The sequence below is a fragment of the Falco punctatus genome, assembly GCF_963210335.1.
Source record: "Falco punctatus genome assembly, chromosome: 1".
Taxonomy (NCBI): domain Eukaryota; kingdom Metazoa; phylum Chordata; class Aves; order Falconiformes; family Falconidae; genus Falco; species Falco punctatus.
In genome coordinates, this window is record NC_137580.1 from 1,259,269 (window position 1) to 1,287,129 (window position 27,861).

General features: G+C 37.0%; 1 protein-coding gene and 1 long non-coding RNA gene across 3 annotated transcripts in view; one reads left to right on the forward strand and one right to left on the reverse strand.

Moving 5' to 3' along the window:
* VEGFC (vascular endothelial growth factor C) overlaps nucleotides 1–27,861 on the reverse strand; it is a 249,332-nt gene that overhangs the window by 183,237 nt on the left and 38,234 nt on the right. The window lies entirely within an intron of this gene.
* LOC308070879 overlaps nucleotides 1–27,861 on the forward strand; it is an 89,767-nt gene that overhangs the window by 34,590 nt on the left and 27,316 nt on the right. Inside the window, exon 2 of one of the 2 annotated variants that reach the window (XR_013930886.1) lies at nucleotides 1–27,861. This exon is cut by the window's right edge and continues 6,827 nt beyond it. This is a non-coding gene — a long non-coding RNA (uncharacterized lncRNA). The other variant, XR_013930887.1, reaches the window with a different exon arrangement.

Below are 27,861 nucleotides of genomic sequence, written 5' to 3' on the forward strand. Positions count from 1 at the left end.
GAAGCCATAGCTTTCCACTTCATCCAGCTGTTGCTTCATTTGATCACACCTTATCCAGAGAATGTTACTGGGCTCTCATTTTCCAACACAGAAGAAAACTTCTCGTTGTTTTATTAAACTCACAAATTTGAGAACTTTTTTATAAATTCATAGGAGAACTGTGGACTACTTTAGTAGTAATAGTATGTCTAATAGTAGTAATATATGTCTAAATTTGGAAGGTTATTTGTGAAGAGACAAAGTAATGAGGAAAGTTTTCCAGTTCATGAAAGGCACTCAGCAGGAAACACAGTGCTGGGAATATGCAGTGTTTTCATTATATGAAACTAAAGGAATCTGAAACACTGGGACTTTTTTCCTCAAAATCAGTGGATACCGAATTGTTTCTGATAAAACATTGCTTGTGTTAAGAGTTTCCTAGCAGATGTTTTTCAGATTTCCTACACCTTGCTTATTTGTGTCTCTGTATCTTGGATCTGTATCCCTGGCTTCAAGATATCAGCAGTTCTCACTGTATATTTAGAATAGCCACAGAAACAATTTTCATGGCATCAGTGACATCAAGGCTTCCTCAAATTGCAGCTCATCAGCAAATCTGGATGGAAATTTTCTAAGGAAACACAGTTTGAGTGGAAAATTCCAGTTTATCACACCTCAATATGGTTTCTAGAAATTAACAAGATTCAATGAACGACAGACAGCTCACCTTCCAGTTTACTGGAAATGCTATATATCCGGGTTGGTGACTCACAGAATCACAGAATGGCTGACATTGGAAAGGACCTCTGGAGGTCACTTGGTCCAAACCTCCTGCTCAAGCCGGGCTACCTACAGCTGGCTCCCAGGACAATGTCCAGATGGCTTCTGAATATCTCCAAGGAAGAAGACTCCACAACCTCTCTGGGAAACCTGTGCCAGTGCTGTCACCCTCACAGTAAAAACTGTTCTCTGATATGCAGACAAAATCTGCTGTGTTCCAGTTTGTGCTTTTCATCTCCTGTCCTGTCACTGGGAGCCACTGCTGGCTCCATCTACTTTACACCCTCCCTTCATTTATATACGTTGAGGTGATCCCCCTGAGCATTCTCTTCTCCAGGATGAACAGTCCCAGCTCTCTCAGCCTTTCCTCACAGAAGAGATGCCCTTATCTTAGTGCCATTTCAATGGACTCTCTCCAGTATGTCTGTCCTGGTTTCAGCTGGGATAGAGTTAATTTTTTTTCTTAGTAGCTTGTACAGTGCTGTGCTTTGGATTTAGTTTGAGAATAATGTTGATAACGCACTGGTGTTTTAGTCATTGCTAGTAGTGCTTACTATAAATTAAGAACTTTTCAGTTTCCCATGTTCTGCCAGTGAGCAGGTGCACAAGAATCTGGGAGGGAGCACAGCTGGGACAGAGCTGAACTAGTCAAAGGGACATTCTATACTATAGATCATCATTCTGAGTAAGAATATGTAAAAACTTACACAACAAACCAAAAAAAAAAAAAAAAAAAAAGAAAGTTTATGAGCTTTGGAACAAGGGGCAGGAAACTCACGAGGACTATAAGGATGTCCTGAGGTTGTGCAGGGAGAAAATTAGAAGGGTCAAAGCCTAACCAGAACTTAATCAATAAAAAATGTTTCTACAAATACTTTAGCAACAAAAGGAGAGCTAAGGAGAATCTTTTATTGGATGCTGGAGAAAACAGTGACAAAGGGTGAGGAAAAGGCTGAGGTACTTAATTCCTTCACCTCAGTCTTTAATAGTGAAAGCACTTGTTCTCTGGGTACTCAGCCCCCTGAGCTGGAAGGCAGGAACGAGGAGCAGAATGAATCCCCCATAATCCAAGGGGAAATGGTCAGCAACCTGTCACACCACTTAGATATGCAAGTCTATGGGATTGAACGGGATCCACCTGAGGGTAATGAGGAAGCTGGCAGGAGTGCTCAGCGAGCCCCTTCCATCATTTATCAGCAGCCCTGGCTAACCGGGGAGGTACCAGCTGACTGGAGGCTAGCAAGTGAGATGCCCATCTACAAGAAGGGCAGGAAGGAGGATCCAGAAAACTACATGCCTGTCAGCCTGACCTCACTGCTGGGGAGAAACTGGCTGCTCATGGCTTGAATGGGTGTACACTTTGCTGGGTAAAGAAACTGGCTGGCTGGCCAAGCCAAAGGCATGGTACTAAATGGAGTTAAATCCAGTTGGCAGCTGGTCACAAGTGGCGTTCCCCATGGCTCAGTATTGGGGCTGGTTTTGTTTAACATCTGTGTCAGTGGTCTGGAGGAGAGGATTGAGTGCACCTTCAGTAAGTTTGCAGATGACACCAAGCTGGGGGGCAGTGTTGGTCTGATAGAGGGTAGGAGTGATCTGCAGAGGGATTAGGACAGGCTGGATTGATGGGCTGAGGTCAGTTGTATGAGGTTCAACAAGGCTCGGTGCTGGGTCCTGCAACAGTACCATGCAATGCTACAGGCTTGGGGAAGAGTGGCTGGAAAGCTGCCTGGTGGAAAACGACGCAGGGGTCTTGGTTGACAGCCTGCTGAATATGAGCCAGCAGCGTGCCCAGGTGGCCGAGAAGGCCAGCAGCGTCCTGGCTTGTATCCTCTAGTGTGGCCAGCAGGACAAGGGAAGTGATTGCTGCACCTTGAATACTGTGTTAAGTTTTGGGCCTCTCACTACAAGGAAATACATTGAGGTGCTGGGGCACATTGAAAGAAGAGCAATGCAGGTGGTGAAGGATCTAGAGAACAAGTCTTACGAGGAATGGCTGAGGGAACTGGAGTTGTTTAGTCTGGAGAAAAGGAGGCTCAGGGGAGACTATCACTCTCTACAATTACCTGAAAGGAGGCTGTAGCGAGGTGGGTGTTGGTCCCTTTTCCCTAATAACAAGTGATAGGATGAGAGGAAATGGCCTCAAGTTGTGCCAAGGGATGTTTAGACTGGACATTAGGAGAAACATCTTCCCCTAAAGGGTTGTATGGCATTGGAACAGGCTGCCCAGGGAAGTGGTGGAGTCACCATTCCTGGAGGTATTTGAAAGATTTGTAATGTGGTATTTAAGGACATGATTTACTGGTGGACTTGGCAGTGTTAAGTTTATGGTGGGACTCAATGATCTCAAAGGTCTTTTCCAGCGTAATGATTGTATGATTCTTTCACTTAAAACTTATAAGAATTTATACAATAAAAAATATAACAAAACGTCATTGTTGAACCATGAAGTTAGAAAAAGAGAAACCATGTATTCATTATTTGAATTTCTAATATTAAGACATTATTTTAAAAGAATTATTTCCTGAGGAATAGTCCTTTAATGGTTTATAACTAACGTTTTTTAAATAAAACTACTGAAAATGGATTATATACTTTTGGACATGAGATAAAGTTTTAAACATAGCAGACCCAAATCATCTGTCCAACAACACAGAAACAAGAATTCTGACTTGTGGTACTTGAGAAATTACAGAGGGTATAATAAAACTAAGAGATGAAAGCTTGAACTGGTATCATAGCAACTCCAGTAGGTAAGTTTACAATTTCTTTTTAGTACTGTGTTAGGCTGAAAAGTCTTAAAGATAGACAATCTGTTCAGAGTTCTGCAAGAATCAGATGCTTGAACAACAAAGTGTGAATGTTTTAAGAAAAATGACACTGAACTAGATCTAGTCGCTCTGAGCAGACAAGTAGTATTTATGTTGGGAGGAAATCCAGCAGAAAAAATTAAAGTCAGCATGAAAAAGAATTCTTGAGCTACTAGCCAAAAGAGATGGGAGTGTGGGGGGTGGGGGGGTGGGTGAGGGTGGGTGTGAGTGTGAGTGTGTGTGTCTATGTGTCTTCACCATCTCTGGCACCCCTGGGTCGCATTACCTAAATTCATCACAGGAATTTTAAGCACATTGCTGTGGAGTAACCCATTGCACGTTTATATTCCACCAGAAGTTGAATAGAAGGACGACAGATCTATTTTGCATTCTGTTAAAACTCTGAAAATGGAAACTTAACTGAATTTGCTTTTGTTGTATGATTACAGCAGTTATTTTACTCCTGCAGTGATGCAAACCAACTCATTTCAGAGTCTGCTTGCATAGCTGACTTCTATGTGAGATACCTGTGCTATCTCTCAGCTGATTAGCTGGAGCGCAAGTAGCAGCGTAGCTGTTGCAGCTCAGCGTGCAGATGTGCCTGAGCCAGCTTACTTTTGACCCTGTTTTGAGGCCTGTGTGGGATTCAGACTATCACATATTGCCTAAATCATCCTGACATTGGTGGAAACAGAGGAAAAACTAGCAAGGATATACTGGAAGACTAAAGTTTATTTTGAAAAGCAGTGTAGGTCATGGTTGTTGGTGCCAGGCCAGCTCTATTGTACTTTGTGCCAGTGCCAATGATTCATAACTGTTTGTCCAACAAATATTAATCTATGAACACACAAAGATTACCTCAATGAGTTTAAATTAAACTATGAAACACAGAATACAATTTAATCTATAACTGTATTTTTGTTACCACCTGTAGTTAGATACTATAACAACTCTTCTAACATATGCACAAGCTTTGAGAAATCAAAAAGAATCTAAGTTTTGCTAGTAAAACTCTGGAGTCCCTTTCAGGCAAAGCTTCTTAAATACCTAGCAAAGAGAGGAGACAAATGTATGACTAGAAAATATGTGGCAACTGTCAGTTTGTTAGACATTGTAAGGACAATAAATAAAACCCACCCTTCCCTTAATAAGACCAGTGACTAAAAGAGTAAAATCACATTAAAACCCAGTTTGAGTAAGTTCTAGGAAGGTGTATGTGAGTAGGAATTCCAAATATAATCAAAGAAAAACTGTTTATAATACCACTAAAAGAAAAGGGAGTACTAAATCCAGCTCTCACTGGGAGTAATATATTCAGTCTCTCTCACTAGGTTGTAGTGAGAGACACGTCACAAAAGAGCACGAAAAAGTGAAAAGGTGAGGCGCCACCACGGAGCTTCAGATACTGCCTCGTTATTGTAGCCCAGGTGAGACATGCTCAGCATTACCAGTAAATTTGGATGCGTGTGACCACGTCTCTCTTTCCCAACTTGCTGCCGGGGCCCTGAGGGCCCCCCTATGCCCTGCCGTCCCTGCCGGCCCCCCTCCAGCACCATCCGTCCCTGCCCCAGTGACTGCAGCAAGGCGAGCCCCCTGCTCCCGCAGCCCTGCTGCTTGGCCATGGGCCCTGCCAAGCTGGGCCCACATCCCCAGAGACATGGGGGCAGAACCTAAGCTCCTTAAGTAGATGTGTAAGTGGACCACTGCGATTTGAGGTCTGCTGGCTTGAGTTGTAACATTTTTTTTCTTACTGAGAGCACTATAGTGTCATTTGACATGGAATAAAATACAAAAAATGGCTGACAACTGCTTGTCATAGTAAATTGCTGTGTTTTGTATTTCGTCTACCTCTTTGACCTCCAAACTCTGCCTTTGTTGCCTTCAAGTGGCAGACTGCAACCATTACCAACCGGCAGTTGCAGCTTTTCAGACAATGTTGCATTTTAGGGGAACAATGTCTAAAACAAAAAGGGATTTGTTCCTCTGTAATGTGATCATTACTGCTTCATGAGCCACACAGTTCTCTTGGCGTTCTTTAATGAAATGGAATGGAACGGAACACAACGGAACAGAACAGTTCTCTTAAATAAATACCTATATATATAAATAAATATTAAGACTCCACTGCTTGCTGTGGCCCCCGGCCTGCCCTGCTCCCTGGCTGGGGCAGCGGTGCGGGCCCTGCCCTGCCGCCCCGCCGACAGCCCCCCGCTCAGCAGAGCCCTCGGGGGCAGCAGGGAGGGGGGGCCGAGCGCTGAGCTGAAATGGGGCTCCCCCACCAGTGGGTCGGGACGGGGGCTGCAGCCTGCCAGGGCCACCAAGGCCTATTAGTCCCCTCGGGATCTTGAGATCTTCTTTTGGGAACACTGCAACGATTGAAATCTCAGCTTGCCACTCTTAAGCTAGCTCAAATACTTCTAGACTATGCTACAAGCTGCAAAGGAGTCAGAAAGAGTCCTAAAGTCAGTTCAGAAATGCCAGAGCCTTCTGTGATACTCAGTTCAATGCCCTATGCTTTCCAAAGGGATAAAAATAGGTTAAAAAATGTTTTGAAGTTATTGGAAACTCCAGTGAACGTCAAAATGTATCACAGGAGTATAGCTTCACTTTCAGGATGCTATGTTAAGAATGGATTATAACTGCTACTGCACATTTTGTCGATTAAAAAAAAAGAAAAAAAGCCCCAAAACTCTTCTCCTTGCTACCACCTTTAAAAGCCTAAGAGAATCCTGTATCATTAAATAATGTCTCTTATTTTAGTTGTATCACTGCTGCTATTGCTTTTCTGTTGAACAACTGCACCGAACTTGGACATTTTAAAAGCATTAATGTTTTGCCCTTTAAAATTACTATCGTTACAGTGGTATTTCCTACACAGGCGTACTCTAATCACATAGAAAGTCACAGAAAGAAAACCTGCACCAAAGTTATAAAAGATATCAAGAATACGTAGCTTATTAAAGATCCTTTCTAAACTTCAATGACTAGAGAGAGGGGTATGAAAAGTGAAAACTTTCTATTCATTTTCATTTTGGTAGTAATTTGTTATTCACTTTTATGGTTTCTGATCAGGTGTTCATGTCTGCTACAGCTACAGTAAGTTTGCAATAGATGCTGAAGATTACTGAATAATCCAGGATTTTTCTAGGATTTGAAGCTGACTGCAATTGTTTTGGTTTCTGAACATGAGCTGAATCATCTCCAACAGATTGGATTCATGCCCACTGAAAGTCTCTTGAGCTGGTACCAAAGAAGTGCATGCATCTAAAATCTTTTTAAAAATAATTGTTTATGGCTGCATGCAGAATCAACAAAGCAATAGAAGGAATCAAAAACTTACTGAAAAACTTTAATACACACAGTCTAAATTCTTTGTGCAATAAGGCATTAATTAATCCACAGCATCATGAAGGGTGTTAACAAATTTAAAGAGTGGGGAATGGAAGCATATGTTTCAGAACTAGCAAGACAGTGAAAACCTAACATCTATGATAGAGTCTGTGTTTAAGTGGCATTTAGGGGAACTACCTACACAACAAGAATTTGGTTAGAAAGAAATAGGACTAGTTTGAGATAAATTGCTTTACTGTAATTTAACATATCCAAGTGTTATTCATGTCCATGTTTTCCTGTAAAAAATGGTATCATTATAAGCACACTTGGTTAGATTTTTAGCAGTTATCAGTAATTAGAAGCACCTTTCTGATTTTGTTGCACATCATTTGTAAAGAATCAAGAAATGTATGGCTATCAACTGAAGAATATATCTTCTCATCATGATTCTATAAAAGATGTTTTTCAATATTGTCATGAATGCTGTTTACATTAATATAGTGTTCTTCAAAGAAATACATTAGTAAATATGATTGTATTACTTACTGTTTGAAAGAAACCAGGCAGAACGTTTATAAGTTTTAACTTGCCGTGTGAGGAATGCAAGGAACTACAAAACAAAATAATGTGAACTTTAAAGACCTACTGAAGAGCTAATGAAACATTTGCTGTCAGCTTTGATTCAGTAAAGAACAACTAAAAACATTTGGCACAAGTGACAGAACCTTCAGAAGACTCTATCCAGAGCAATCTGCAGCAAAGCTTCCTAGTGGTTCAGCCTGGTCACTTTAGATTAGAACCACAATTTAGCTGTTTAATTGCCAGCTGTGGTTGATTTCAATCACATGTAACAATAGTTTAGGGCCTGTATCTGAAAAAGGATTTTGGCCTCTAAAATCTACGTCCAAAAATGTAGTCTGTAATACCGTACTGACTGAGCATCTAGACACTTTTATCCCACTTGAGCTCGTCTGGGACACAGTGAGAAAGTGGAGTTTCTGGGTATGCCTGATCTGCCTCCAGTGAAAATGCAGTTGTGCATTCTTTTTGGTGTAAATTGATCACAGAAGGAAATTCTAGTTAACAAGGTAATTGTCAGAGCACTTGCCTAGGCAACAAGAAACTAGCACCAAAACATCTTACCACCTCAGTACTCCCAATAACTGGATTTCAGAATAGTTCTTTTTTTTTTTTTTTTCATTTCTTTACTGATAGAATGCATCTTTTTTGTTGTTTTTATACAACTCATTAGGAAAGGATGAGAAATTATACAATCTCTTTGATGCTAATTTTTAATTACATTTACTCAAATTGATCTCAGAATGCACAGAGAGACAAATGTAGTCATTCACTTCCTTGTGTATGTATAATCCCTGTAAGATGAGATTGTTTCTCATAAAGACAGGGAATCTTATGGTTGCCTGATAATCACACATAAATTCTAAAATTCACTGTTAATGGAGCATCACTGTTGCATGTACAGGATCTCTGGGGAAGAAGTCATGGGTTAGGCTAATAGTTTATGCTTTTAATTTATATAAAATGATTTTATTGGAAGGGTGTTACTGAGCACCACTAGCACTTTAATAAATGATCTGACTATAACCAGCACAGTATTGTTCCTCTCTAGGCTGTCTAGCAGCATATATCTAGCAGATAATGTTAAATGATTAAAGTTCGTGTACTTACAAATCTTATGCTGAATATGAAAATATTTTCTTTGATGGTAATGTATAAAAAAACCTGTTCCTGGCAGCTGGTCATACACAAATTGTAAAATTGTCTTATTTTAAGTTTTATATGACACCAAATATGTTTTTCCAGCACATAAAATCCATTTCACTATGCTGTGAAATACTAACAATGTAGCATCTGAGACTTTGCACTGTATCATTTTATAAATATTTGCTATGTGAAATTTAGTTCATTTCTGGAAAATTGACTTGAGTCGGGAGGCACTGAAAGCATCAGCTGCATACATTCAATTTTAATGGCATTCTTTGACCCCTAGAATATCTTTAACTGTTGGCAATAAATAAGTGAATTTTACTGTAATAATTTTGCCATATTGTAAATTTCTCTAGTGGCACGGGACCACTATTATTTAACAGGATGGGAGGTATACTGCTAGGTCAGGAAGAGAGTAGACTATATGAATTAGGTTGCTGGGGGAGGACGTCTACATTGTCTGTCGAAGGCTTTGCCCTGACATGATGTGTAAGCTATCAGCATGGCATATGTTACATTTCTTACTTTACTGAAAAATGTAAACGGTTACATTAACCTGTAAAGTTTTTCAGATTACTCTGACATATTCTACAAGCAGGAATGAAAGCTCTGTACATTTTTTTAAGGTAACCAAAAGCCTGTCCCATTAAAAGACCTTCTTTTACATTGTTTACAGACTGGGAGAAAAGATGGGAGTTGTATGAAAAATGGTTGCTTAAAGATGTGAAGGAAACAGTAAAGGAAAATATATTTGACAAGGAATCAATGAGCAGGGTAGGAATTTGAGGCTAGCTCGGCAAATTGACTGTAACAAGGAAGTAACTAAGTGGGAACACAAATTAAAGGATAAGCTCAAGCATATTCATGTGACTAAGAAGTGGCAAGGATAGACAGTATTTACTGTTAAAAGAAATTAGAAGAACAACTGGGATGGAAAGATTGAATACAATGACTGAAGAAAAAACAACCTGGGATAATAAACTGGCAATTGAAAGCAGAAAAAAGATTGTAATGGGAAACTGAGGGATTAGAACAACTACTGCAAAGTTTAACAGTATGGAAGAAAATGGAAGGAAATTACAGGGAAAGAAAGATGACAAAGAGCCAAATGAACCATCCGATGACTACAAAATAGGCATACATAGCCGATGCGTCTGAATCTTATCCATTCCTCAAATGACTACCAGCATTTATGAAACTCACAGGCTAGAAAATACAATTTCCTAAATATAGGCATACATCTAGGAATCTGTCAGCACCTTAGCATGATTTTATGTTCTCTTTCCAGTGCTGGAACTCTTGTGCTATGCAATTACAGGTTCCCAACCAACAGTACGAGATGATGGCATTCCTATTCTTGCCTTGTTTCCAAAGAAAACTATGGTTATAGTTGCATTGTCCGTCTAACAACTTTTTAACCAACTGGTCAATGTCTACTGATTTTTTCAGGGAGGAAGTGGTCTCACTTTGCTACATATTTTGTGAAGTGCAATGACTGGTTAAGTATACAGACCTTATCAGTGATGTGCTGGGAAGAAAAGAAAATAGGAGTCTAGCTGGTGGTAGCGTGCTTGGCTGCGTAGCTGCTGCTCACCAGTGTACACGCAGCTTTGCAGTGTTAAATGTGTTCATTGATTTTCCATGGGGAAGGACGTAGAACTACTGGAATTTCATGGGGCTAACTACAGAATTGAAGGTAACAAAAGGAAGTAGCAAAGAGGCTAGAGATACTGGGGGACCTGAAGGCAGAAACAGGAGTCACGGGACACTAAAGGTAACAGGAAAAAATGAGAAAAGGGCTCCCTGATGTGCAGCAACATTCAATACATTGTTACTTCCAGCCCATGTATTCTGAAGCCAAGTTTCATTGAGTTTCTGCATCACTGAAAGCTAAAATAGTTTTTTCTGATTCCCTAAAAATGGCTCACATGTACACTCAAAGCCGTACAGTGAATAAATACAGTTAGAAAATCTTAGAACTTGTCTCTTAAACTGTTTGTCATTTTGTATATTTGGCAGTAGATGCCTAGTGAAATTTCCAAAATATATTTGTGCTTCCCAACTACCAAAAGACCTTGGAGACTCCGTTTCTGTTTTTGAAAACATTGTTCAGTTTAATTTCAAAATTCTGTATTCTGTAGATAAGCAAAGAAATACCAATAGTAAACCCATTAAAAGGTTCTCTGCATGATAATGCACTGTACTCCTCATATTACACCTAAGTGCATTCCTCCCCTGCGTAGTGACTAAAATGTTTTAATATTGTTAAAAAACTCTATATGCTCCCATTATAGAACCTGCTAGTTAGGCTTTCTCTAGATTGTTGTGAGGAACCAAGTCTTTCTTGGCAATAGATTAATATTTTTTTACCTGATTTCTTTAGAAAACAGCCAGTGAAATAATTTGCCTCCTTTCATGTGGTTTACAAAGGCCTAAAATAAAACTTAGCAACAGAGTGAGTAACAAAAATAAGACAGAAGTACCTATGTCAGTGAAGTGAATGTAGTCAAATAGTTGAGTGCTTTTTTCTTCATTTTCCACAAAATTTTGATTTCATACTTAATAAACTGGTTTTCTAGTTCTTAAATGTTGTTTATTTCTTGGCTCCTTCTAAGACTAGTATTACATGGAATGGGCTGCTTGGCAGAAGTTTTCTCCTGTTGTAGTTTATCTCAGAATTCTGGTAACACTTGGGTCTTAGCTAACAGAAAATATGTTTCCCTACAGTTCAGACAAGCAGTACGTAAGTTACAGAAAAATCAGCTCTGTGGTCTCCTGCTGTCCTGACAACCTGTATGGAATTATTCCCAGGAGCCCAGAGTGATTTGTACCAAATTTATTCATTTCAGACCACCACAGAGTGGAATAAATGTTTTTCAACAAAGTATACACACTTAATGCTGTCATAGTCTCCTATGTAAACAACAACTGATTTGTTCAAGTATTACTTTGCACTGACTGTGCAGTGGTCACATTAAACATCTTTCCTCACAAATTATATAACTCACATCTGGTGCCTCAACCTTGGGATCTCTGCCATGTACTGCTATATCCTATCATTGCTTTTTTGGCAGAAACCTTTTCTTCTACCAGCTTTCAAACTTCAATGCATACTTTTTGCATGTTGTGATAAATACGCGCTTTAATTCCTGCCTTGTGCCAAGGTCAGAGACAAACAATTCACTGTTGCTCTGGTTTTGACATCTCTTTAAAGACTTAGTAATACAATTCAGCACTAATCACGTTTCTGTCCTTTGCAGGGCATCCATGAAAAGTTTTGGAAACTAAACTTAAATGAAATATGTTGTTTTTTTTACAGTTAGGAATATTACTGAATATAGCAGTTTGTATAAATTCTATTTATAACTCAAGAGAAGCGTTTCAATTTCTGAACAGAGCTATAGTGAACAGAGTGTTTTAGACTTATATTTACCCAGTCCAATAATAGTAAATGTAAAAATGCAAATAGCTGTGTAAGGCACTGGAGAGTATTAGCTACCTTTTTACTTTAAATTATCATCATTTAATTGTTTCATAATTTTTTCTGCTAAAATATGTCAAAATATATATTTATCAGTTAAGAGACTATATTTTTTACAGTTAAGTGTTCAATAAGACTCCTATTAAATTCAACAATTCTTATGAGCCCCCATTAAACATTTACTTATTTTTCTGGATCAGAGTCTTGATAGTAGTGATCATGTCGTAGAGTAACATTAGAAATGGATATAGAGATTAAAATATGTGAGATGACTTTCAGCCAAAAGCTTTAGGAGATCAATGACACACTTGTCAAAATATGCTGATGCTTTTTTTAAAGTGTGGAAGTTTTGTATGTCCATGCTCACTAAGGTTTTACTCTGATAAACTGTAAAAGTTGTCAGATGAGAATTTCCAAAAGCTATTATTGTGAAATGTTTCCTTTTTAGGGTAAAATAAATAAAGTTTTGCCAGTGGAAGCGTTAGAGAAATTTTACAGTGGAATCTTGGAAGTGTCAAAATAAATTATTTGAAAATGAAAAGCTTTTATTTGACCAATTCAGCAAAGTATGATGACTCAGTTGCATTGTTTGAGGAGCTGTAATATCCTGTGCCCCCTTACAACTGCTTTATTTTTGAAAAACAGACTATGTTAAATTATCTGGTGTAGCTGGAGCAAGCAATCCATCACAAAGCTCAATACCCAGGCTAAATAATTAGCAGCAGTACAGACCAAATGACAACTCCCACAGCTTATTCAGTAGTTTGGGTAAACAAACAAGATGGGTGGAAATAATACATTTCACTTCATTTTAATAAACTGTGTAGAACCATGCTTCTCGGATCAAAATTAAATACTTCAGGTTTTTTTCTGAACAGAAAAAAAAATGATTTTGAAGAAACAGGCACTCAGCTAAGAAAAAAAAGGAAAACATCAAAAAAGCCAGGAAAAATAGGAACTACCTTTGTTATATCCAATCTTTCCCCTTACCTAAGCTACATAACACTAATGTTTGAAAATTAAAATTACAATTCTACCATTATTTAGAAGAGAAAACAAGTTGTATCTTGATACCTCAATGCAGTAAGAAAACTTTGGTAGTGTTATTAAACACTTATATTACCTTATCATCTAATGATATCCACATACTGCCAAAAGACCCAAAACAGCTAAAATACACACAAAAAAAACCCTTTTGCTAGAGAAGTATAGAAGCTTTCATAAACTTTATTCAGGAATATAATCCAAGAACTCTTTTATAAATCCAGATTATAAAAATCAATCATATTATTTTGGTAACTGGCAAAATAGACATTGCAACAGTATCTATCAATTAAACAATACATTGTTCTAATAATATGTTCATACATGCTTGGAGCTTCAAGTTTAAAACATTAACAGACTTCTTAATCATTTCCATTTGGAAACCAGTACTTACCTTTCCCTGTTTCCTGTCTTGAACTGAGAGAAAGCCCTGCTAAAATACGAAACATAGTTTGGCAAATGAGCCCAGGGCAGTTTGAAGGCTGTGAGACTTCATCTTGAGAATGAATTAAGATATTGTATTATTTCTAATTCACTGAGATTAATAAAAAATTGTATACTACTACACTACTGTATAATAGTAAATAAAGTGTGAGTTTTAGATTAAAATCCTGGGGATCAGGTTAATGCTCAGCTAGAGCGAAAAAAAAATATCTAATTGAACTTCTGGAGAAAATCCATTTTCTTTTCTTACCATTAAAAAGTAAAGAAAGACACTTTCAGAAAATTAAGGATGACAAGTTCATTATTTCTGCAAAGGAAAATAATTCTCTGCCATCTGTTAGAATTGCTTTAGTGTAAGTTGGTGACTGTAAAAGCTCAGTAAAGAATGTATATTCAGTTAAATCAAAATCTAGAAAGAAAAATTATTTCAGAAAAATATACTTGATGTTTGTTATAAAACTCAAAATAAAATCCTTTAATCTAGTGTCAAGCTAAATATGTTTCTTTGATCCAGATGAAAAGCTAAGTCACAGTCAGACATCTTCCAACAAGTGCCCAACATAGGTATGACTATTTCTCCCTAGTGAGCTGGTATCTGTAGATACCACCACTTACTCATGCTAATAGTAAAATTCTGATGTTTAAGACAAGATTCTTTATTAAGTAATTGGAATCTAGCAAATTATGTTTCATTTTTAGGTATTCTGACCATTTTGCTTAACAGTTTATGAAGAGAATACAGTTGTTATGCCAAAGAGGAAAAGAAAGTTCTCAGAAAAAAAGGAAAAACAAAATCACTTTTCCGGAAGGGGATGGGGAAGCGGAAGGGGAAAGAAGAAAGTGCATTTATCTTTTTTTGAATTACTTCCACTGCCTTTTTTGACTAGAACTCTATTCATAGTACTAAAGTGTCAATTTAAGTTATCTACTGTTTCAAAAAGGTTTTTACATCTCTTTCTCACTAATGATATTGAGGAAACTACGTAGTCAAAATGAAGGAATGAATAAATTACTTCTATGGGTTTTAGATAAAGCTTTTAATTGTCACAATTAAAAAAGGACCAAAAACATATAGTATAAAAATAATAATTATTAATTTAAGGTTTATAAAATACTGTCCTTTCAGTCTAAGTAACTATTAACAGTTCTTTGAACCACAATGAAAACAAAACATATAATTTTCTACATATTGGCTCTGCAGACAAATTTTAACTTCGGCCAGAAACCGGCATGCAAACGACACTTACTTTCAATGTAAAGTCAATGTAAAGTCAATGGAGGAAACTTTGGTATACAACATGTACCTCTGAGCAAACATAAGTGTAGACTATTGATAAAGAAGTATATAGTGTACTTATAATTTAATAAAATAAACTGAAGAGTTGACAGGTTCCTGCATGCAAAATATCATATACTTGCAAATTTGGCTTTTTATATTGAAATTTTTATTTAGCTGCTTACATACATTGAGATAGTCTTTTTAATCTACAGAGCATTTTGTAATCTACTGCTATCACAGCTTTGAAAAGCAATTCACTCTAGTTATAAAGGATGCATTACTTTGGGTTTTTTGAGAGAACATGCATCAATACTTATTCACAGATGTCTCCTGATTGTCAAAAAATAGTCTATTTTTTGTAACACCACAGCAACGTACTAGGCTACGGTTTTATGCTCCATGGAGCTAATATAGCTGTTACTTAACTGCCAGCATTTAGCAGGCAGAATGAACGATAATGCCATGTATTTTATGTTTACTTACTGGCATTATCATTTAGCGAAAAAGTAATGGGCTGTGAATATTACAAAAAGACCTAAAAACTGCTATTGGATTTTTTGCTTTTCTAAAAATAATTTCAAAGCATAAATTTGGAGCCAAGTGTATTTCACATTCACCTTTCAAAAAGGAATTGGAACTCCTTTTCACACAAAGTGCTTGTGAACTTTAGAGTTCCAGCAGTAAAAAACCTTTCTGTCTGGATTCACAGGTACTGATGTGTTTACTTCAAACTGTGCCTCAAGTATTTTTCAAGAAAAACATAGAGATCTCTTGAGAAAAATGCCCTAAATAAAATAAGAACAAGCAGTGACAATTCCATTTTTTTTTCAGCATACTAATGATGGATATGTACACCTTTCTAGTTACCAGAGCTTTTTCCTGTATTTTAGCTCACCAAAGTACTCCCTCCAAAGGCAGCTTTTTTGGGGGGGCTGGGGGTTGGGTGGGGAAAGGGAGGAATCTCACAAAGTTAAAATGTAGTGATGCATCTGACCTTCTTACATTCAGGGCTGAAACCCTGCCTTCCCTGCAAAAATTAGCAAAACTTACAGTAATTATCCCGACTTGATTTTTTATGCTAGTTTTCCCTAGCACTAGAGAATGTGGAAATATAATTCGTACTCATATAACTGCTCCAGTAAGTCAATTTCATAGCAAATGTATACTTCTGTTAAACTAAATATAGCGGTTTTGCCTTTAAATAACATAAACTCTTAAAATGCTAAGTTTATTTCCCACGTATGGTAGACAAGAAGAACTAGAGCTTCCATAACAATAAAGTATGTTTTAAGTGGATTGTACTACCATACGAGGAATAATTGTAAAAGATACTGTACTTCAATCAAACTCAGAAAAGGACTTCTATGGTCTTTGAAGCAAATTATTTCTATTTCACAGACGGCTGCTAATCATAACATAACAGCATCAAGGGTATTGTAGCAATCTAATCTCAGATGTAAAGTGATGTTTGTGACACTAATTGATTCATTATAAAAACATCAGTGATTCTTTGGCTTTTCAATATAAATAAGTCATAGTAAACCCTGTATTTTGTACTACAAAGCTCTGGGCGAATGCTGCATGTATACTGTGTCATTTGAAAATGTAATTCATGGGGAAAAGGCTTGTTATAATCTAACAAATACCTCACATACGTATTTGGCAGATTCAGTGGTCAGTAGACAACTATTCCTCTCAACTGCTCCACAGAGATGCTCCACAACTCTTCATAGCACTGCGTTTTGCTGTATACACACACCTTGACAGCTTTACTGATACTGGTACTTAAGAATTCAGTTTGACTTTATTTTCAGAGGGAGCATGCAGTTTCTAAGAAAGTATGTCAGTAAAATCTTGATTACAAACTTTTTTGCTGTTTCTTGCACTAAATAGAGTGAAAAAAATTTTTTATAATGCTTTGTGGGAAGGCAGCCCTTTCCTAAGTAGTTATGATAAAAGTAATAAGACTTTTAGGAATAACTGTTGCAATCTTTGCTTTTGTTTCTGTTTGTAAAAAATTAAAATGTAGTGCTTTATTCAACAGTCTCAACATGAAGCAGCCCAAAATTTTGGCACTTAATGCTAATATAATAATATCTATCTTCAGTTTAAAGACAGTGATGCAGTTTCTACTTAGCTTCACTTTGTATCAGATCAAAGGTGAAAGTCTGAAGCTTAGTACTCATAAAATCGCTTCTTGAAAATGTATTACAGAAATGTACAATTAATATTGCCATTGGTATTTGTAGATCAAAGAGCAGTTATTTCACCAAGAAGCAAGTGGTAAGCATGAATTAGTACCATGCAGACTGGCACGTCCATCAAGCAAAGGCACAAAGTTGGCATTTGAAAAAAGCTCAGGACCCTGCAGGAACTACCTACCTGCCCGGACTACCCCTGTCTGACCTTCCCTAGGACACCCCCCACGCTGCCTGCAGCCCACACAAATACGATTTTGGGGAGAATAAATGGTTACAAGTGTTTAGGAAACCCCATAAAATACAGTCCTGTAACTAAATCTATTGTTGTGACTACAGGTGGTAATTTTACCAGAAAGTTGCAAACATAGTGCTGAAAGGACCTAACCAAGTTTAGTTCAGATCCTCAGCTGCTGTCATGCAAGAGCCCTAACTGGCTGTAGATCATGAAAATGTACAAGAACTTTCAAACTGTAAACATTTAATTATATTTAAAAACATTTTTTGTACTGACAAAACCAGTAGGTTGCTATAGGTACATATGTTAGCTGAAGCATATATATCCTTTTTTAATATCCAAAACCAAGAGGTGGTTTTGGTGACTTTTCTTCTCAAATTCTGAAAGCATCCATTGTTATATTTTGCTTTCCCACAAATAACCTATAAATAAATAAACATAATTTATTTTAATTCTTTGTAAATTGTACAGCCTAAGAACCTGCCTTATTGTAGGGCTTTTAGAACAATCCAAACTGAACTCATCACTCAGTTGTCCAGAAGAAAAACCAGATTTCTACCAGATTAAAAAATGCAATCTTACCAACCATACAATATAGTTGTATAAAATATTAGTAGAAAAGAGGAAAATAACCATAGTTTTGGAATTCCAAAACATCCTGAAGGAACTTAACCACCTGCAAGCTCCAAAAATGAGTAAAAGGGAAAGCACTCTGTCTTTTTCTCTATATTTAACAGTATTTCCTATTATATTTTCCCTTACACTGATAGCTTTCTTCTTCTAACTAAGCTTATTGTAGAAAGGTCGAATTTAAGATAAAATAAAAAAGTAGATACTGTAGAATATTCTGATATTTCTGGATTGTAACCTTCTACATTTTGTTATTTAAAATTTTTATATAAAATCTTTAAGCTACAATTACTGCAACATTCATCCTGGGAAAAGCAAAAAGGGCATTTCAACAATTTATTTGACTGAAAGACATTTTTATGTTTACTTTGATTTCTAGTAAAATATTGATGGATTTTGTTGAAAACCTATGTGATTTCTGGACAATTCTTTTTGCTTCAGTTTTCAGTACGGCCAAAAAAATCCCCAAATTGACTGCTTGTTATAGAAAAACTATTGAACCCCTGTCTTTGAAAATGGAGTTTGCTTATTTTCCTTTTCTATGAGTTTTCTGAGATCGTTATTTGACAAAGGCAAATGTCTTTTCCCAAACAGATCATTTTATATATGTACAAAAAATTAAAGAGAACTTTCACATACCATATGTAGATTGAATATAAATTACACAGACTGAGAATGCCCTGCTTCTACTTTCCAAAAATCTCATTTTTCAGTAGACATAGTATCTTCATTAATTCCAGCTTCTGGAGAAAAAGAAAGTCTCTAGAACAGCCAGACTCCGTGCCAGATTTGTGTAAAAGTTAATTCCAGACAGCTGATACTGGGTGTGTGTATATGTGTGTGTAGGGATACAAAAAACCTGTGGAAAGAAAAGGACAAGAAGAATCCAATCCAATAGTATTGTATTGCAAATTGAATAAACTGAAACTTCCACATTATTGCAAGAAAAGTGCATTGCAGAAGCATGAAAACAATGCAGTAAGCAGCTGTGTTATTGAAGTCACACAAAAATTAAGCAGTAGATTGTGAAAGTGTAGTGGCAGCACATGGTTATTTAGAATTGTCAGTGCTAGGGGTATCAAAATTAATTCAGGAGTTAAGTCTGTTCCTGACATCAAATTACAAATCTGAAAAGCCTCAGTCTCTTTAGTGTAAATCCTAGGTTTCTTCTCCTGGCACTCCTGGTAAAGAGATGCTATGAAAAAACATTTTAAATAGGTGCCAGTGGTCATTGTGGCTACAAAGAAGTGTAGCAGAACTATCAGTGTGGACTTTGTGAGTTATTTGTCAAAAGCAGGGTAATTTCTTAGGGTATTTTGAAACTATAATTATTAACTTTTGAAATATTTATGTCCAGTGAATCTCTGGGAAATACCCATTGAAAGCATTCATATGAAATAGTGGCCAACAGATCGGTAAATAAAGATTTCCTGTCACGCTATTTCAGGACATCTAAAGTCGCATGCATCTAACCAAGCAATATTTCATAAACTGCCTGTGTGGGCATGTCTGCAGAGTACAAAAAGTTGTACATGTTTCCCACATGTATTTGCAGGGCTAATATGCTTTGAGCTGGACTTTTTCCAGAGTCTACTTTTTATTTTGCCAAAAGTAACTGTGGCACTGTCCTACTCAGCCTCATTTCTGTCACCCTGGTTTGAGCAACAGGTGGCAGGGAAAGTGAATCAAATTGTGCTGTATAATTCCACAAGTTGGAAGTCCGTAATAGATAATAAATGTTGTCTTTTCTAAGTTAAATATTCTTTTTAACTAATCCATTACTTTATTTTGGAGTGTTTGATTCAGCCTGTAAGTAGGCTTACCATAGGCTAGAGATGAACATTTATCCTTGCAGTCAGCAAATCACCGTTCAAAACACATAAATTACTTGTGCTGCAAATTCACTGAAATTCAGTCCCCTTAGAGGCAAATGAAAGCAGTCTGAAATTTTTTGTATGCCTGGTACACAGGTATATAAAAACAGGTATTATGGCATTGGACTACACCTGGACCCAAACTGTCTCCATCTGCTTTGTGCATAGATTACGTTGCTTATATTACTTGAAGTCAGCTACAGCAATACAGTAAATTGATAAGATTCACATTAATACGCAAATTAGCCCACATCCATAACATGCTATCTTTCCATATGATTTGGTGTTGAAATAGAATCACTTAATTCAGAAGCCAGGTTAATTCCATATATAATTCCATCTATGTTTCCTAGGACCGTGATGAATTAGACCATTTTACTGCACTATTTTCAGATGTGAACATGGGGTTAGATGACGGCCACAAGCTAATGGATATTACCTTCTGCGTGCCAAGTGCTCCATGACTTTTGAATAACAAAAAAAAGGATTCAATTCCTGCCTAGAAATGCAAATGACTAAATATAATCATTAGTCCTTTTAAAATGGGCTGAAAATAACCTAAAATACCCCAACCCTGTTGGATTTTGAATCCATTTTTTTTAAGTCTAGTATGGCACCCTAAGTGTCATCACTTCCTAAGTAAAAGTTGAAGCAGGAGCCACTTTAAAAATACAAGATGCAGTTTAAATATTTTGGATGAAGCCAGACACGAAATGTTTCTTCTGCTTCACAAAATTAAGGATGGATGACAATTCTAAATAAATCTTTCCACCAATTAAATGAAAAAAACTAAGGGTTATTCTTTGTATCATCATAAATACCACTGCACAGATCCAATAAATGACAACCATAGGTCACAGAGCAGGGATGGGTATTAAGCTTTTTTACCAATTTTGGGTCACGTCCTTCCTACCTGAACCTACTTGAAGCATCTTTCCTTATTGAAAACCTGACTAAACATTTTCTTTTTTTTTTTTTTTTCCTGCAGATTCAGAGATATTGTGCTACTAGATTTTGGCAGAAAGCCAATACAGCGTATTCCAACATTGCCTTTATTTTGTGAGGTAGCTCTACTGCAATACAGAGAACTAAGCTGACGATGGAATATTTTCTTTGGGCTTTTGGAAGCTCTTCGTACTGCAAAACTGTGCTCACATGAAGGGCTTCCACTTCATAGCAGTTGTGCCGTTAGTCCAGTAAGAAGGTTGGCTGGCAGTGTTAAAACTGTATTGTATAGCCAAAGTAGCCTATAGGGTATGATATATGTCTCCCATTTGCACAGTTCAGAAAACAGCGTCTACTCATCAGTAGCCAGGTCTGCCTCAATGACGAATTCTAATTAGAAGTCAAGGAGATGGTAAGTATTCCTGATACACATGAAGGTCCCTCTTCAGAGAGAACTGCTGTTGTTGCAGAGTCTTACATGATGGAAGGCTACAACCAACACATCTTCCTAAACCGCAGTATTTGCTTACACGCTAAAAAGAACTTGGAAAGAGTTTGTGCAACGTTGCCCTCTGGTGAATTTTTTGGTAATAGTTCTATTTCAAAACACATTTTTACCTCTGTTGCTGTTGTATTGTAATTTAAACCGACCCATATTTTTACCTATTACTATTGGACATGGCATCAAACTTAGTACCTCATTAACAGACCAAAATAAAATAAAAGAATAAATAGTTCTGTTGAAGAAAACATAATTAAATAGAATACTCTGTGTAAAATGTAAGCTGAATTTTGGCAAGACATGAAAGACTGCAGCTGTAATTCTGCATACAACAGTTAAGGTCATTTTAATGGCTTGGAGGGGGATTATGCATTGCAGTAGGAATTACCCTGAATTCCATTCACTGCCTAGAAAAGATCACTGCTAGGCTTTTGGTGACATTGACTCCATCAGAAACATTAGGTAAGGGACAGACATTTCGGAAGTGTTTGAAATCCAATACCTCTTATTTGGTTATCTGTGTTTTTCAAAGAATTTCCTGGAGTAGAAAGAATCAGTCTCTTCAGGTACTTAAATATGATCTCTTTTCTGTAACTAATCTTGACCCAGATGTAACGGCTAAATATTCTGAACTATCCCTTCCCCTATACTTTTTTCACAACAGGAAATGATGTGTTTTTACATATAAATGTGTGTGTATATACACACACCCACACCCCTAAAGCCATTACAGCAAATTTGTTTGAAAATAGAACCAGTTTTTCAGTGAATTATATTAACTTTTTCCTCCTTTTAAAAATGTTGCTATTTTGCTTTTTACTGAAAAATGGAAGATATTGTGAAAAGTCATTTGGCACCCAGGTGGCAGTACTGCCATAGAGGAGGCAGAGCCTACGTTACGAGGACCTTGCTTCAGAGGCAGCTTCCAAGTGGGCACCGTGCCAGCCTGACAGATGGGCACCAGCAATGGCAGCAACGTGCTCCTGCATGTGCCCGTGCATCTACTGCATTTGCCTAGGGAAAGGCTTTCATCCAAGATTATCCAAACAGCTGTTCATTCTGAGTTTCTATCCATATTGTTAAGAAGAGATGTCAACACTAATCCATTTTTAAGCTAGATTAATTATTTTTAAAAAGTAAAGCAGTTTTTTGGCTGGTAGAGAGTGAGCAGAGAAAAGTCAGTATCTTTACACAAGCACATCAGCTGCGTAATGCTCTCAACTCCAGCCTTCAAGTGAAGGCAAATCTGAAAAGCCATGGTCACCCAGGATAAAACAAGGGACTAAGTCTATGTCATCATGAACAAACACAAATACAGATGAGACGAAGTTCAGTGTGATACTCCAGCTGGGATGCCAGTACTTTTTTTTTTTTTTTTTTTCTGTGACCAAGTGGTGGCTGCTTCTAGTTGGACAACCACTATTCCACGTAACAGTGCTTAGAGGGATGACGTTTCCTTTCTAGTCTCACTTTCTGGTGGTTCATTTGTTATATCCATTTCCTAAATACGCCACAATGTGACAGGGGAGGGGTGAAAAGAGGAGGCAATAATCAGGTGGGAGCAAACTGTTAGGTGCCTCACCGTGCCTTGGTACCGTGCCTCAGAGTGCCAAGCCCAATTCCAGCTCCACTGCAGCGATAGGGAGAAAATTAACAAATTAACACAAAGTTTTCTGGTACTCTAGAACCTGCCTGCTGTGTCCTTTCTCTTTGGCGCTACATCAGGACCTGCTCTCCCACAGGGGAAGCCTAAAAGGCCACAGCTTTTCCCATTGACTGTTTATGGAAGTGAAATCCCAAATGACCAAAATAACACAGAGGAGTTGCTGGTCTGTGAGCTTTCCACGTCTTGGGGCTTTCAGACTCTCAGTTCATACAGTTAGACAGCTGACAAATTACAACCCTGAAGTTACTGATATTGTATCACCGCTTCATTGGCAACAAAAGCTATCAAGCCTGCTGGTTCAGCAGCTCTAAAAGGCTTGGCTGAATGCATGGATATATATAGTATCCAGCAATTCCTACATTCTTTCCTAAGTCTTTGGGATGACAACAAAATGTAGGCTCCTGTGGCTGATTCAGCACACTTAGCCTGCACGGTTGATATGAAAATGATTACTGAAAATCACAGGGATCTCCCTTGGATTGCAGGGTAGATAGATAGATAGATAGATAGATAGATAGATAGATAGATAGATAGATAGATAGATAGATAGAGAAAGAGAGAGAGAGAAGAGAGAGAGAGAGAGATAAAACCCTGCCCAGTTATGTGGACCTCATTTGTGATTATGTATATTGATTCCTTCTAAAAGAAATTTATTAGATGCTAGAAAAGGTGACAATATCACTGAAGCAAGGACTAGAAATCCAACGTGGATGTTTCTCTGAATCTCAATAATAATTTTCCTCCTAATTTGTATATATTGCCTTCCCAACCATTTCTATTCCCTTTGTTGAACCTGTGTTCTTTTATCATTTGCATACTAAACCTGGTATGTACCAAAAAGGCCCTATACAGTTATTTTTCAAAGATGGATGGAAGAAAGAGTAGTGAGTTTTACACAGAAGACATCCTTCTAGGACAGGCTCCATTTTAATTCTTTTCTTCCAATATTAATCTTTAGGGGGGTAGTATACAATCTACACCAAGAAGCAAAATGAATACAATCAGAAAAGTGATAGAATTTTCATTTCCCAACTATTTGGGGAAATGAATGTTTTATTCTTATCTTTTATAGCAGCTGAATTTCCTTTGCATGGTGCTGACAGTATGCTAGCCACCAGCTGGAAGACACTGGTTCCATTCTGACTCAGGGCAATGGAAATGTTATTTAACAGCCCACCAGCAGCTCTTACCATGTGTATTTAAACAAACAAACAAATCCTCTTCCAGAACTGAGTTACCAAAGAAGCTCACGCCACTAGGCAGGAACTTTCCAGGTGAAGGAAAGAGGGAAGTACTTCCAAGATCCCTTTATATCAATGTCAAATTGTTTGTTTTGTCAGACGCTTGAATCTTGATATCTAATCACATCATAATCTTTACTCTAATTAAACAGTGAACTCTGGGAAACTAATGGACTTCTGGAACATATCCATCAATAAGTACATAAAAAATAGATTCCTTTTCCACTGAATTAATTCACATGGCCTTCACTGAATTTCCGTAAGTTCACATTCCAGTTTTGATGAAAAAAAAAAAAAAAAAAGGAATCTTACATGACATTATTGCTTTAAAAAAATTTTAATGTGTTTAGAAATGACCCAAGCGTTTACCTGGAACACATTTCAGAAAATGACTGTACTCCTTTCTGCATGATGTCAAAACTGTCTTTGCCACCTATCTTCTTAATATCCCTTGAAAACTCATTAAAGCATTTACAAGTAAACCTTCTACATCAAAACCCAGGGTATCCATGCAGTGTTCTGTTCTATTGTGAAAACCACAGCAATTATAAATTAGTCTGGTAGATCTTTGGCTCCTATCTCCCTAATTTTCTAAGGCAACATTTTCTATTGTAACTCACTATTATTTGTTTCCTTGACAATCTTTCTCATCTAGCTTTCAAGGCAAAAATGACTATGGACTTGGCAGGCCTAAAACATTTCTCATCAAAAAAGTCTGTAGAACATTTTGTTACTTCTCCTCATATCACTGTCGACACAGCAAGTGGGGGAAAAAAGCTGGCAGGAAAAACTTGCAACCTTTCTCCTGCAGCTTGAGGGAAGAGAATGTGGATGTATCTGTGTATACATCTGCAAATATTCCTGTATACGTACATACTACAAAATAGTATGTGATGGTATTTGGGCATCATGGTGTGGGACATTGCTCCCCAAATCTCTGCTCCTTCTTTCCCCCTAGCATGGCAGTGAGATTTTTCACTCTGCTGAAATTGCTTCCTGCATTTAAACAGTGTTATTTCTACTAAAGCAGAGTAATGTTTGGTCCTCTAAATTACACTCAGCTTGACTAAAACCCAACTGAATAAAGCAATTCTGACTATCAAGAAGCCCCTTCACTTGGCGCTGTGAAGACAAACTCACTGCATTGCTAGGCACTCAGAATAGGGAAATGGGGAGCAGAAATGCACAAGGTAACTTGTATAAATTACAGAATCCAGCGCGTTTTTCACCTCACTCTTCTACTTTTCCTAAAAAGGTATGAGGGAAACATATAATACAAAGCATTTTCTCAATTGGGTGATTTCAGTAATACATATTTCACAACAAACACTTGTAATGGGACCTTTGTTTAAAAGTTAACCACGTGTTAAATTAGGGGTGTTGGCAAAAAAAAGCAATTTTTGGGCTTTATCTAGATAACTGTGTGATTTTAGAAGATACTACTGTCAATATCAAATTTCAAATTGCTGTTCATTAAGATGCACTAAAAAAAACCCCAACATTAAGTTTATTTCTAGTATTCCTTTGGCTTTCATAGTAAGAAATAATCTGAAGAATTGATCTGAACTGCTCTCTGAGGTCTACTCATAGTCACTGATACTAAGTGCTGTAAACATTCAATTTGCAGCATTTCTTTTCCTTGGGTTCCCTTTCCAGTCATGTGTACTACTAAATGTTGTATTCTGGATAACAGAGGAAACAGCTGTAATACCACATCCACACATTACCGTCATGAATTAGAAACTCAAAGCTTACCAAATTGACGTTTTAATCACCATACTCAGATGCTAACTAAAGTGCATTTCACCCATTGGTTTCAAAAATGTTTTACTCAGGGGCTACTGAAGAGATATGTTCATTACTGACTGCGAAGGATTACAATACGGTGCATCCAAAATGTAAGTAAAAATTCTTTTACAGTGTTTTAGCTTGATGATCAGTCAACTGGAATTTGGTAAACTGAAACTCAAGGTTTTGTTTCTAACCAGTTTAGAAGAGCTCATCTGAATTTGTGTACCTGTCATTCTAGGGGGATATCTATTTCTTTTTGGCCAGAAATCCCATGTTCTGATCTTTTCAATAACGCACAAACTACTGTTAAAACTCACTTAAAAATTGTTGTTTTTTTAGAAGCTTGCCATTTTCCAAATTAAGGATCTTCCATACAGTTCTAGTTTCTAGTTCTTTTTTATTTCCCTATTTTTTTTAATGTTTTGTTAGTTACTTACAGAGAAATGCTACCAGGGTTGTTTTGGTTTTTTTTATAGTGTTCAAAAAACATTTCTTTATGGAGGTCAGACTGTCAAGTACTTTTTGTTTGTTTATGCTATGCAAAAAATAGAATTAAGATATCTATTAAAAGATCTACCTACAATTTGTAAAGCAATGCAAGCTCCACAAAATATTATCCATGGACATTTATAAAACACATTACTTTCCCTGTGAAATAATGCAAAATTCTTCTTAAAAATCAACAGCAAATTTTAAGTGAACAAGACAATGGTCTATTGTGGCGCAGCAGGCATGCATTCATCTTAAACCCCTAGTTCAAACAAAAAAAAATCCTATCAGTATTAGGGAGGGATTTGATTTTGAATTAGAGTTCTTACTTGAGACCAATCTCTGTTACACTGAACTTGTAAAAAAATAATTCTAAATGTTTCTGAAATAATGACCAAATGAACTCTTCACTATGTATAGGAAAAATCAAATTATTTCTTACTGTTTAATCAGCGTACGCAATCCTTTTCACTACTGTTCATGCCTGGATATGCCCTTTATACCAGGTCTCCAGCTAAACCCAAATGTCTATGTAAGGTTTACATGCCTCGTCTTTTACAACAATGTTCAAATCTAGCTATTCTTGTCCATGTAGGTGACCAAGGCCTTCCTCCAGACCTTACTTTGATAACTAAAAACTTCTCCCAAAGCTACGACAGTATGTTGCATCGAGAAATTTATCCTAGAACAGTGTTTCCTAACAACATCACGTATGTGCTCAATGAACTAAAAATGCAGAAAAACGACAAATGCTGGGCCTTCCTTATGTTCCTTGACTTTTAAAAAATATTCTGCATTCCTTATTCCTTGGTTTTTATTTAATTTTCAGGGTGTTTTTTTCCCCTGGCACATTTAGCATTGATGTATATATGTGTGCAGTGTGCATGTGCATGTTTGCCTATATATATATATATATAAAAGGTACAATATATATAAGGTACAGTATTATCTTAACAAAACTAAGAAAGAAATTTAGGATTAAGTTACATAAATCATCAGTGGAACATCTGACAGAAGCATTACCCCCCAAGTTTATGTTATTTATGTAAAGAAGACTTCTGGACATAACAAAAGTTAACTCATGAGTCCATAGTATTCGGTGTTTGTGTTTCTTAACATCATCCTGATGACACTTAATAACTGCGCTGATGAGAGCTGGAGTGAAGTATGTACCTGAAAGGAACAAATCACTACGAATGGCGAGTAGATCTTCAAGGTTTGGATACTGGTTCATTACAGTTTTCAAAGATCTTGGATTTAACATAGCATAACTATGTAGCAGTACAGGTAGGCAGGAAATTGGCAGATAAGTTTGGGCTCCTCACTGAAATTCACATTTCCTTACCATTTATGTTTTGTGTAGCATTTGGCTTTGTTTTCATCTAAATTCAAATACAACCAACTAAAGACTT